The sequence below is a fragment of the Myxine glutinosa genome (assembly GCF_964187855.1).
Source record: "Myxine glutinosa chromosome 12 unlocalized genomic scaffold, kmMyxGlut1.1 SUPER_12_unloc_2, whole genome shotgun sequence".
NCBI lineage: Eukaryota > Metazoa > Chordata > Myxini > Myxiniformes > Myxinidae > Myxine > Myxine glutinosa.
Genome location: NW_027616356.1, coordinates 334,824 through 347,144, shown reverse-complemented (window position 1 = coordinate 347,144; position 12,321 = coordinate 334,824). Strand labels below are relative to the sequence as shown.

At 47.8% G+C, this 12,321-nt stretch overlaps 2 protein-coding genes across 2 annotated transcripts in view; one reads left to right on the top strand and one right to left on the bottom strand.

The window, feature by feature from the left end:
• Nucleotides 1–12,321, top strand: part of LOC137437920 (uncharacterized) — a 422,503-nt gene that overhangs the window by 237,597 nt on the left and 172,585 nt on the right. The gene's annotated exons all lie outside the window — the stretch shown is intronic.
• The window catches only part of LOC137437918 (calpain-1 catalytic subunit), a 73,171-nt gene that overhangs the window by 14,637 nt on the left and 46,213 nt on the right, over nt 1–12,321 (bottom strand). The gene's annotated exons all lie outside the window — the stretch shown is intronic.

Genomic DNA, 12,321 nt, shown 5'->3' with positions numbered 1-12,321 from the left:
TGTATACTGTATATATATATATATATATATATATATATATATATATATATATATATATATATATATATACAGTATATATATACAGTATATATATACTGTTACGGACGCGGTTAAAGATGTTATTTTGACCGAGCGGTGGTATTACCGCGACCGAACCGTTATTCCCCGACTAGAACCCGATTCCACCCAAGCGTTGGCCGTATCGCACCGCGGCTGCCCAATATGGAAAACTCTAAAGCGACCGAATGCAAAGAGGAAAACGAAGGCAAGGAAAGGTTTGGAAATACTACTAAATTTATTTACTATTCACACACATAAGCAAAAAGACAGCAGTCACGTTTATTTACAAGCACATGAGACGCAGGTGACACAGTGAAAATACTAGCTTATACAGACTTATTGTTACTACCCAGGGACAAGACAAAAGACAGACTACGAGCACACTTACACGGGGAATGATGATAGGACTGGCGGGAGATGGATGGCTGGCGGGATAGGGAGGTCCAACTAGTCCTGACCCGATCGACTCGTTGGGCAGCCGCCGCCCCTTCGTGGCCCTGCTCCAAACTGCCGTCCAGGCCTCACGCTGCTGTGGCTGCAGTTGCGGTGGCTCGATTTGCAGCTCAACTCTGGACTTCTCTCGCAGTTTCGGTGGCTCGATCTGCAGCTCAACTCTGGACTTCTCTCGCAGTTTCGGTAAAAGCTCATCATCTCTCTTGGAAACGCCCTGCCGTGGGTTATATAGGCCCCACCCCTCAACCTTCGCGAACCTCCTCGATCTTTCTTTCCACACCCTCTCCAAGTCCAACCCCTTGTTCGTGGTTGGTTGAGTGGGGCTGACTCACTCCTCCCCTCTATGACGAGGTGGGGACCCGCCTTTCTTCCCCAACCCTGCCTCGTGGTCAATGGCCGATGAAGAGAAAACCGCCCAAAATGCAGTTGGCAATGCGAATGGCAATTGACAAAAAGGGGGAATGGAAGTTTTGGGAATGGGAATGAAGGGAATCTATCTCTTTCACTGGTGCAATGGAGTATTTCAATTAATGGGAGACACAGCCTTACCCTAAAACACATAATAAGATATAACTATCGAACAGGGGTATTCTATGATTGGCTGTGGTGTGGATGCTTTATGGACTAATTATGGGACGCCCTTTGACCTTTACACAGCTCCGGAGGCAGGAGGCGCAGAATAAGCAATAATAATAATACACACAATCAAAAAAATACAGTCCTCATATCCGCAACACTGCACCCTCCTCCTCTTAGGCACGTCCCGGGCCTACAACTTTTATTTAGTGTGACACGTAGGTGTAGTTCCCTCTACTTTTAACCTGACCCTGAGTGCGACAGTTTTTAAAACATAAATAAATGTGTCCCGCTGCTCCATTGCACCCTGCCTAACAGACTTACGCCCACAGTTAACCGAATTGCGGAATGGTCTTCAAACTACACACTGACGGTGGGGGGCATTATTTACAATGACTCTGCTTTTATTTACAAAACTAACCCGGACCTGTAATTGTTCTTTCTGGGGGGGGGGGAGACAGTCTGCTCTGCATCGACGCACCATGAAAGCACCCAAAAACGCACCAACACACCCTCAAGCACCAATCGGTGCAGTCACCACAGTTCATCAGTGTTCAATGCATGTTTAATAATAAAAATAAATCAACAACCCCTAACCCTGCAGGTGGTCTCTTGCTCTTCAGCTCCCTCTGCTGGTTATTATTATTTGTTCTTCCAGATGTTGTCTTTCTTTCATGTTCTTACTGGCAGCCTATTTGTATTAAAACTTGCACCCAATGTGTCCTTTTTATATTTTCTTTATTTATGGCCCACAGGGCCGACTAGTGTGGTTCACCTGTGGGGCATCGGTGCCCTGTGGCCAAGGTCCGCCAGCAAGATTTCGGGCCCTCATGGCCGGTTCCAGCAGAGGGGCCATGCCCCAACCCATGGGGTCCATAAGTGGTGCTCGGCCACAGACATGTGGTCCATAATGTGGTGCATCGATGCAGACAGCTGGTTCTGAGAGTGCCGGGCGCACAATGGCCGACCCACGCACGCTCCCCTCGGCGCCCAATGGCGCACAGGTCATGTGGGAGACAAAAGAGACAAATGAGCGAGGGGTAAGGTCACAAGGGTACACATCAATAAGGCAATGCAAGGCGAAATGCGTACGGAGGGCGAAGTGAGAAAGCTCGTCCCTACCGTACGTCACCCCCCTGTCACCTACACTACCCTTGCCCTTACCCCATATGTACAAAATCTACACATTACCAATCCGTCGCTACCGTCACGTCTTCCCCTTATTTCCCTTATACCAAATTCGTCTTCACTCCCCCACTATCCAAAATTTGCCATCATCAATTCATCATCAATTCTCATAAGGAGGGAGAGATGGAACATCAAGCACAATGTCACACCCACGTCATGATGCGTCTCACATTCCAAACATCTGCACAATAAAAAATAATCAAAACATGGCATGGTGTGGAGGTACGTCATCTTTACTTCAGGTGAGTGCATGTAGATGGTGCGAGGAGACTTCAATCCTAACTATCCTCTAAATGACTTTAACACCCTTTACACTACCCGGGGTCTTTCCCTGCCAATCCATTGGCCAACTTACACTATGGGTTCTAAAAACCAATTCCCATTGCCCAAACTGTGGTGCTTCTCAATTTGGGGTCTCACTCCCCCGATTCATCTCCCGGTGCCCTTGCACAATTTCTGGGCTGTGACGTGTAGCTCTCCCAGCAGGTCTACCCACCTGCACACCTCCACCACTGCAGTTGCCACCCGAGCTTACCTAGCTCCTCACCCTAACCTATCTAACTGGGGAAGGCCCCTCCTGGCTCTGTCACCCCTTGGTGCCTTCTGGCACTGGGCTACCCGGGTCCGTCCTCCGGATCCTCGGGCCCCATCCACAACAACTACCGGCTCCCAGAGCCCACCTGCGGCCTCACCTGGCCGACATCCTCACAGTGGTGGAGTGCCCAAACCAACTACACACACTAACAGGCTACACGCCAAGCCATTTCCACAACACTAATGCACCCATCCAAATACCATTCTCTCACCCGCACCACAGATGCCAATATCCAACCACAATTTACCTATACCCTCTACCTAACACTTACACTACCCGCCCCGGGTATTCGTGATGGGGGTCCACTCTTCCCCCATTCACACCTTCGCACCATCCACGCCACTCCATTGTTTCCACCATACTCACTCCACGACCATCCATTCCAATCCTCCATATACTCCACACTCCATGTATTCCACACACCTGGTGTCATACCTGTTGTTGCACACCTGTGCAATCATACCTGGTGCCACCTGCACCCTCCTTCTCCCTGGACCATTTGGTCAACACAATACACATCACCATCACCATCACCATCACTCAAACACTGCTCCATACACCTGTTCAGTTGCACACCTGTGCAATCACACCTGTTCTTCACACACCTTTCACAATACACTTCTATACACCTCCAACACTCACACGGCATCATCTCATCTAACTGCTCCCCTCTGAAACTTGCGCTTCCCAGTCGCCCCTTTTAACTATTGCGCTCCCACGTCATTATCATCCACACTAATCTACCTGCGTCCCCACTACAGGTATCCTTGTCACTAACTAATATTAACGTTACCTAATGTCATCTTCGCTAGATCCCTACACACAATATCCTAACCCACCCGGGCTAGTTTTCACTGCCATAAACCCCATAATCTAGTGCTCCTTTGCCCCCCCCTGAGAGGGATGGTGGATTGCCCATCCCACCACATCGGGGAGGTCCCACTATCAATTTTGCTCACCAAATTTCAACCAATCAAAATTTTTTCCAATTACTGCCAATTCTACTCACTATTATAAATTTCGGATCAAAACCACTATCACTATCACTATCACCATCATCACAGTCCGCTATATCCTAGCCTCGGTGCGTCATGACATCATTAAACTCGGCTTCGCAAAGCCGAGCAATGAATTCGGGTGGTTTGGTCGCCTGCAGGTTGAATCCGTCCGGCTTTCGGTTCAAGGGAGGTAGTTTGGTTGGGCCGAGATTCCACGCACCATCTCGGCGCGGCACCTTGCGGTCCCGGGCCCGATGGCTCAATCTCCCCCGGTCGGAACCCCGTCCCCACGAGGGGGCACCGTTCCGCCTCCTCCCACTCGCCCTTGAACCGGACCGGTCGCCTCGCCCGCCAAGGCCCGGACTCGACCATGCGGGGCGGGGCCCAGCCCGAATCGGCAACGACGCTTCGAAGAGAAGTGACGCAGCATCGATCCGCGCCGGGCCTCGCACCCAACAAAGCACACTGCGCCCCGAGTGCTCGCATCGGCTATCTGTCGCCCTAACCACTAACCCGGTTACCGTCGATGCTTCACTTGCCAGCTCACACGCATACGCTACCCCTTTCACCCTCACAAAACCTGGCGTTCCAACGCCGTCCGTACATTCCACCAACGCTCTCCCTGTTACACACCACACCTCTCGCGCACACTCTTGCGCACACCTCTCCTCCGTTACGTCCTCCGTAACACTCACCATGGGCGTGCACTCTGGCATCCACCCACTAACGCACTCAGATGGGCTCTCCCACACTCGCGCCATGACCAACTCAGGTGTGTTTCCTCGCACACCCTCAACCATTCCAAGCGTGCATTCTCGCACCCGCTCCACCACCAACTCACTCCTCGTGTCAATCTCACCCTCGCACGTACACTCCGTACATCCCGACGTGCATTCTCGCTCGCACTCAGTTTCACTCCCACACTTTATAGCACACCCACTCGCCGACGCACACTTTTTCCTCCCACGCGTGCCATTTCCACTCACACGGGACCCTTTACCAACGCCCGGGTGCCATATCGATCCCAATCGCGCGACAATTCTTTTGTCGCTAAACATCCTTTTACAAAATCTCCCCGCACAATACACAGCACGTCTCACCTTCGGGGTTCTTCTTCCTCCCTGCACCAAAACCTGCAAACTTCCATTCGGGTTAAGCACAGCATCGTGATGTGAGCAGGGACTTTGCACATTTTCCATTTCTCCCTGCAATTCCCGGGCTACCTCCGTCATCTCTTCAATTTTAATTCCCAGCACTGCTTTTTCTTTATTAACCTCGACGACCGCTGGCTTTAATAAAACACCCTCCTCTACCTCAGCGGTCGCCGGCTTTTCCAAACCCCGGGTCGCGATTTATACCCCTGTCCTTTTACCCGTGCTTTTCTCAACTTCGTTCAACCGGCGCTTCTCGACCCGCGTTACCTCCTCGTGCACCCGTGGGACCTGCTCGCCCAACCTGCGGTCAATGTCTTCCTGTATTCTTTTTACCGTGGCGTTCATTTGCTCCCGAAATCCAACCGGGTTGTACCTTGCTTCGTGCCTCGCTTTTTTCGCGTCTAGCCCCTGAGTAGCCATCATTGCATCAAATCCCTTACTGTCACCTCTCAGAGCGGCACTGAAATGCATCATCAAAACGCCCCAGTCCATTGGCACTGCGGGTCCGGCTATCGCCGTCACGTACGGGAGGCCGCCATTTTGTGTGCCTGTAACCTCGTGCGCGAGAGCGCCATTTTGCGCGCCTGGAACCCCTTCAACCACCTCCTCCATATACATTTCCCCGAGGTCCTGGGTCGATTCCACCCCGTCTATCTCTAGCTCACCCACCGGCATCCGATCGCCTTGACCAGCCATGGCACGATTTCAAAATTCGGGTTTTTCTTTAAAACACAATTTTTCAGCTGCTTGTAATTTTGAGCGCGTTAAGCGCGCTTCGGGCCTCGTATCCCACTCCTGACACCAATTGTTACGGACGCGGTTAAAGATGTTATTTTGACCGAGCGGTGGTATTACCGCGACCGAACCGTTATTCTCCGACTAGAACCCGATTCCACCCAAACGTTGGCCGTATTGCACCGCGGCTGCCCAATATGGAAAACTCTAAAGCGACCGAATGCAAAGAGGAAAACGAAGGCAAGGAAAGGTTTGGAAATACTACTAAATTTATTTACTATTCACACACATAAGCAAAAAGACAGCAGTCACGTTTATTTACAAGCACATGAGACGCAGGTGACACAGTGAAAATACTAGCTTATACAGACTTATTGTTACTACCCAGGTACAAGACAAAAGACAGACTACGAGCACACTTACACGGGGAATGATGATAGGACTGGCAGGAGATGGATGGCTGGCGGGATAGGGAGGTCCAACTAGTCCTGCCCCGATCGACTCGTTGGGCAGCCGCCGCCCCTTCGCGGCCCTGCTCCAAACTGCCGTCCAGGCCTCACGCTGCTGTGGCTGCAGTTGCGGTGGCTCGATTTGCAGCTCAACTCTGGACTTCTCTCGCAGTTTCGGTGGCTCGATCTGCAGCTCAACTCTGGACTTCTCTCGCAGTTTCGGTGGCTCGATCTGCAGCTCAACTCTGGACTTCTCTCACAGTTTCGGTAAAAGCTCATCATCTCCTGTCTGCCGCTTGGGAAACGCCCTGCCGTGGGTTATATAGGCCCCACCCCTCAACCTTCGCGAACCTCCTCGATGTTTCTCTCCACACCCTCTCCAAGTCCAACCCCTTGTTCGTGGTTGGTTGAGTGGGGCTGACTCACTCCTTCCCTCTATGACGAGGTGGGGACCCGCCTTTCTTCCCCAACCCTGCCTCGTGGTCAATGGCGGATGAAGAGAAAACCGCCGAAAATGCAGTTGGCAATGCGAATGGCAATTGACGAAAAGGGGGAATGGAAGTTTTGGGAGTGGGAATGAAGGGAATCTATCTCTTTCACTGGTGCAATGGAGTATTTCAATTAATGGGAGACACAGCCTTACCCTAAAACACATAATAAGATATAACTATCGAACAGGGGTATTCTATGATTGGCTGTGGTGTGGATGCTTTATGGACTAATTATGGGACGCCCTTTGACCTTTACACAGCTCCGGAGGCAGGAGGCGCAGATTAAACAATAATAATAATACACACAATCCAAAAAAATACAGTCCTCATATCCGCAACAATACATATATATACAGACTTGGCATTTAATATGGAATATTTTTTTTGTGGGGGTGAACTTACTTTTCAAGATGTCTTAGAACCAAAAGTTCATTGGAATTATGTTGAAATTATTCTAGATTTTGTTAATGTGACCTTTAAAAGAAACAAAAACCACATTTGACATTTCGAAGCAAATAAATTGATCCTTGAAAGTGATGTAAACTGATATCGAACTCAATTCATGGCGGTACTGTGTTAAACTTCTGCACGTTTTCCAGAAGTATCTCTTTATTTTGCACATTAGGCAATTTTTTTTTTAACAAAAACAAAAGTTAAATTACGACTGGGATTACGGACAGTAAAATTACAGTTCAGTACTTCGTGTAACCCCCACGAGCATTCAGGAGAGCACGTACACGTTGAGGCATGCTGTTCACGAGATTTGCCAAGGTTTGGACAGGAATCGCTTGCCATGCAGTGACAATAGCCTGCTGCAATTCACGCACAGAGGTGGGCTGCTGGTCCAAGTTGTCGATTTGACGCGTTAATTCTGCCCACAAGTTCTCTATCGGATTCATATCCGGGGACATGGCAGGCCACTCCATATGCTCGACACCACGGTCAGCAAGAAAGTGTTGGATCATGCGAGCATGATGAGGCCGTGCATTGTCATCTTGGAAGACAAAGTTTCCTCGAAAGGCTGCACGAGCAAATGGAAGCAATGTTTCTTCCAGAATGGCCCTGCACTTGAACTGGCTCAGGTTTCCATTCAGAACAACCAGGTCAGTTTTGCCCCCTGCATGAAAAGCAGCCCAAACGGTCACCCCACCACCTCCAGCTTGGACTCTTGGCACTATACAATCTTTGTTGTAGGCTTCATGCACTTGTCTGCGCACTCGGACGCGGCCATCTTGACGATAGACCAGAAATCTAGACTCGTCACTGAAGATCACATGATTCCAGTGTCCCGGCTGCCATTGACGGTGCTCTCTGGCCCACTGCAATCGGCACTGGCAGTGTTGTCTGGTCAGGCGTGGCTTTCTCAGGGGACGCCTGGCACGATAGCCTGCTTGAACCAGTCGTTGGTTGACTCGCCTTCTGGATACAGGCACATTTGTCAGTTGCTTCCATCAGCCCTAAGCCGATTAGCTGACTTGGTCCGGCCATTGTGGACTAACCGGTGCAGCTGGCAATCATCCCTCCTTGTGGTTCTGTGGGGACGTCCTGGCCTCGGTATTGGAGTAGGGACACCCCTCTGAGCATTTCGTTTCAGGATCTTTGACACCTGACCTTGAGTGATGCCATACTGCCGAGCAATAGCACGCTCTTTCATGCTGTAATTTCGTAAAGCCACCACTCCATGACAAACAGCATTGTCGAGTTGACGGACCATCTCCAGAGGAAGCGGCAATAACTTTTGGAGACGTGCAGCAGTTGTTTTCCACTAATACAGAACGCAACAACCCTTGTATACCCGACTGTGAAGCCAATCGTCAAATGCACCTGTCCGTACATTTTGCCACGCCACCTGTGATATAATCCTGTTGTTGACTTCTTGCTGTGACAATCAGTGACATGGTTCTTTTAACAAATAAATCACCAAAGTGTAAAAGAAACTCACCAGATTGATATACTGAGTTAAAAAAGTAAACCCAAGTCAAGGAAAAAAAATATTCCATATTAAATGCCAAGTCTGTATATATACGAGGACATGTATATATACGAGGATATATATATATATATATATATATATATATATATATATATATATATATATATATATATATATATATATATATATATATATATATATATATATACAGACTTGGCATTTAATATGGAATATATTTTTGTGGGGGTGAACTTACTTTTCAAGATGACTTAGAACCAAAAGTTCATTGGAATTATGTTGAAATTATTCTAGATTTTGTTAATGCGACCTTTAAAAGAAACAAAAACCACATTTGACATTTCGAAGCAAATAAATTGATCCTTGAAAGTGATGTAAACTGACATCGAACTCATTTCACGGACAGTACTGTGTTAAACTTCTGTACGTTTTCCAGAATTATCTCTTTATTTTGCAGATTAGGCAAAAAAAAATTCAACAAAAACAAAAGCTAAATTATGACTGGGATTATGGACAGTAAAATTACAGTTCAGTATTTCGTGTAACCCCCACGAGCATTCAAGAGAGCACGTACACGTCGAGGCATGCCGGTCACAAGATTTGCCAAGGTTTGGACAGGAATCGCTTGCCATGCAGTGTCAATAGTCTGCAGCAATTCACGCACAGAGGTAGGCTGCTGGTCCAAGTTGTCGATTTGACACGTTAATTCTGCCCACAAGTTCTCTATCGGATTCATATCTGGGGACATGGCAAGCCACTCCATATGCTCTACACCACGGTCAGCAAGAAAGTGTTGGATCATGCGAGCACGATGAGGCCGTGCATTGTCATCTTGGAAGACAAAGTTTCCTCGAAAGGCTGCACGAGCAAATGGAAGCAATGTTTCTTCCAGAATGACTCTGTACTTGAACTGGTTCAGGTTTCCATTCAGAACAACCAGGTCAGTTTTGCCCCCTGCATGAAAAGCAGCCCAAACGGTCACCCCACCACCTCCAGCTTGGACTCTTGGCACTATACAATCTTCGTTGTGGGCTTCATGCACTTGTCTGCGCACTCGGACGCGGCCATCTTGACGATAGACCAGAAATCTAGACTCGCCACTGAAGGTCATGTGATTCCAGTGTCCTGGCTGCCATTGACGGTGCTCTCTGGCCCACTGCAATCGGCGCTGGCTGTGTTGTCTGGTCAAGCGTGGCTTTCTCAGGGGATGCCTGGCACGATAGCCTGCTTGAACCAGTCTTTGGTTGACTAGCCTTCTGGATACAGGCACATTTGTCAGTTGCTGTCACTCAGCCCAAAGCCGATTAGCTGACTTGGTACGGCCATTGCAGAAAACTGGTGCAGCTGGCAATCATCTTTCCTTGTGGTTCTGCGTGAACGTCCTGGCCTCGGTATTGGAGTAGGGACACCCCTCTGAGCATTTCGTTTCAGGATCTTTGACACCTGACCTTGAGTGATGCCATACTGCCGAGCAATAGCACACTGTTTCATGCCAGAATTTCGTAAAGCCACCACTCCAAGACAACCAGCATTGTCAAGTTGACGGACCATCTCCAGAGGAAGCGGCAATAACTTTTGTAGTCGTGCAGCAGTTGTTTTCCACTAATACAGAATGCAACAACCCTTATATACCCGATTGTGAAGCCAATCATCAAATGTACCTGTCCTTACATTTTGTCATGCCACCTGTGATATCATCCTATTATTGACTTCTTGCTGCGAAAGACAATCAGTGACATGGTTCTTTCAACAAAGACATCACCGAAGGGTAAAAGAAACTCACCAGATTGATATATTGAGTTCAGAAAGTAAACCCAAGTCAAGAAAAAAAATAATTCCATATTAAATGCCAAGTCTGTATATATATATATACTAGCTTGGCTAGGCTCACTGCGCTCACCTCACCACGCGTCGTTACTGAGGAACGGCCTTATTTTAGCTGAGGATAATGACTGTACCTGAGTTGCTGTGTTGACATGATTTACACCAATCATAATACAAACAATTATTTTGCACAAATTTATTTGTAGTGTTTGTGATATGACATTTTTATAAGCAATTTAGATTGAAAAAATGTATAAAATTCAAAAAAGAACCCCTCAGCACATACATACGGGAGGGGTCGGTGCAGACTGGAAGTTTAGGACGATTACACCTCACCACCACAAAATTAAAAACACCTCACCCCCATGTAATTTAAAATACCTCACCCCCACATAATTTAAAACACCTCACCCCACCTAATTTAAAACACATCACCAACAAGTTTTCCTTGGCACACATGAGCTCCTCACCACATACAAGGCTTTCATCCGCAGCTCAATGTAGTACTGCTCTCCCCTCTGGGCTGGTGCTCCTGCCTCACACCTAGCTCGTCTTCACGCTGTTGAAACCAAAGCGTTCAGAATCATTGGAATCTACCGCGATGAAGCTATCTCTGAGGGCCTTTCACTCACTCACCGCAGGCAGGTTGGTGGTCTTTCCGTCTTCTACCGACTCCTCTCTGGCCTTGCTCCCCCAGCTCTCTCTGGGCTCTGTCCCCCAAATATTCCTACAGGTCGCACAAGATCTGCCTGCAACCCTCTTATGGTTAAACTGCCAAAATCAAGACTCTCTGCTCACCTTCACTCCTTCATTCTTCTTTTCTCCCGCCTCTGGAACAAACTCCCTCACTCTCTTCAATCCCACTCCTCCCTCCAGGTTTTTAAAACGGCTGTTCACCATCATCTCTTATCTTTCCCCATCCAAAACCTTGATCTTTTCTACCCCTGCTAATTTCACCCCAAATCCACTTTTTGGAAATACCAACTTCTTGCTGGAAGTCCTTGGTGTCCTTGTGTTTTATACTTCTCCCACCCCCTACCCCTTCCCACGCCTCCTCCCCCCAAGCCCTCTCCCTCCCACACATCTCCCGATGTCCCTGCTCTCAAATGTTGTGTTTGTGTGCTCCCCTTCTCTCCCCATCTTGTCTACCGCTCCCCTTTTTATATATTTTGTTTGCCTGTTTGATTTTTTTTGTTGTTGATAAATGTTAGCTCGTTCACGAGCCTCGATTCTGTATACAAAAAAAAAAAAAAAAAGGAATTTAAAACACCTCACCCCCACTTCATTAAAAACAGCTCACCCCCACTAAATTTAAAACACCTCATCCCCACTTAATTTAAAACACCTCACCACCACATAATTCAAAACACCTCAACCCCATGTAATTCAAAACACCTCACCACCATGTAATTCAAAACACCTCACCACCATGTAATTCAAAACACCTCACCACCACGTAATCGAAGAACACCTCACCACCACGTAAATCAAAACACCTTACCACCATGCAATTCAAAACACCTCACAACCATGTTAATCAAAACACCTTACCACCATGTAATTCAAAATACCTCACCACCATGTAATTAAAAACACCTCACCACCATGTAATTTAAAACACCTCACCACCACGTAATTCAAAACACCTCACCACCACGTAAATCAAAACACTTTACCACCATGTAATTCAAAACCACCACCATGTTGTTAAAAACACTTCACAACCACGGAAACAAAAGTTTCAGGGAGTAGTTCAGTGACAACAGACACTGCCCAGATAAGTAGATATAGATAAATGACTGTACCTGAGTTGCTGTTTTGGCATGGTTTTCACCAATCATAATTCA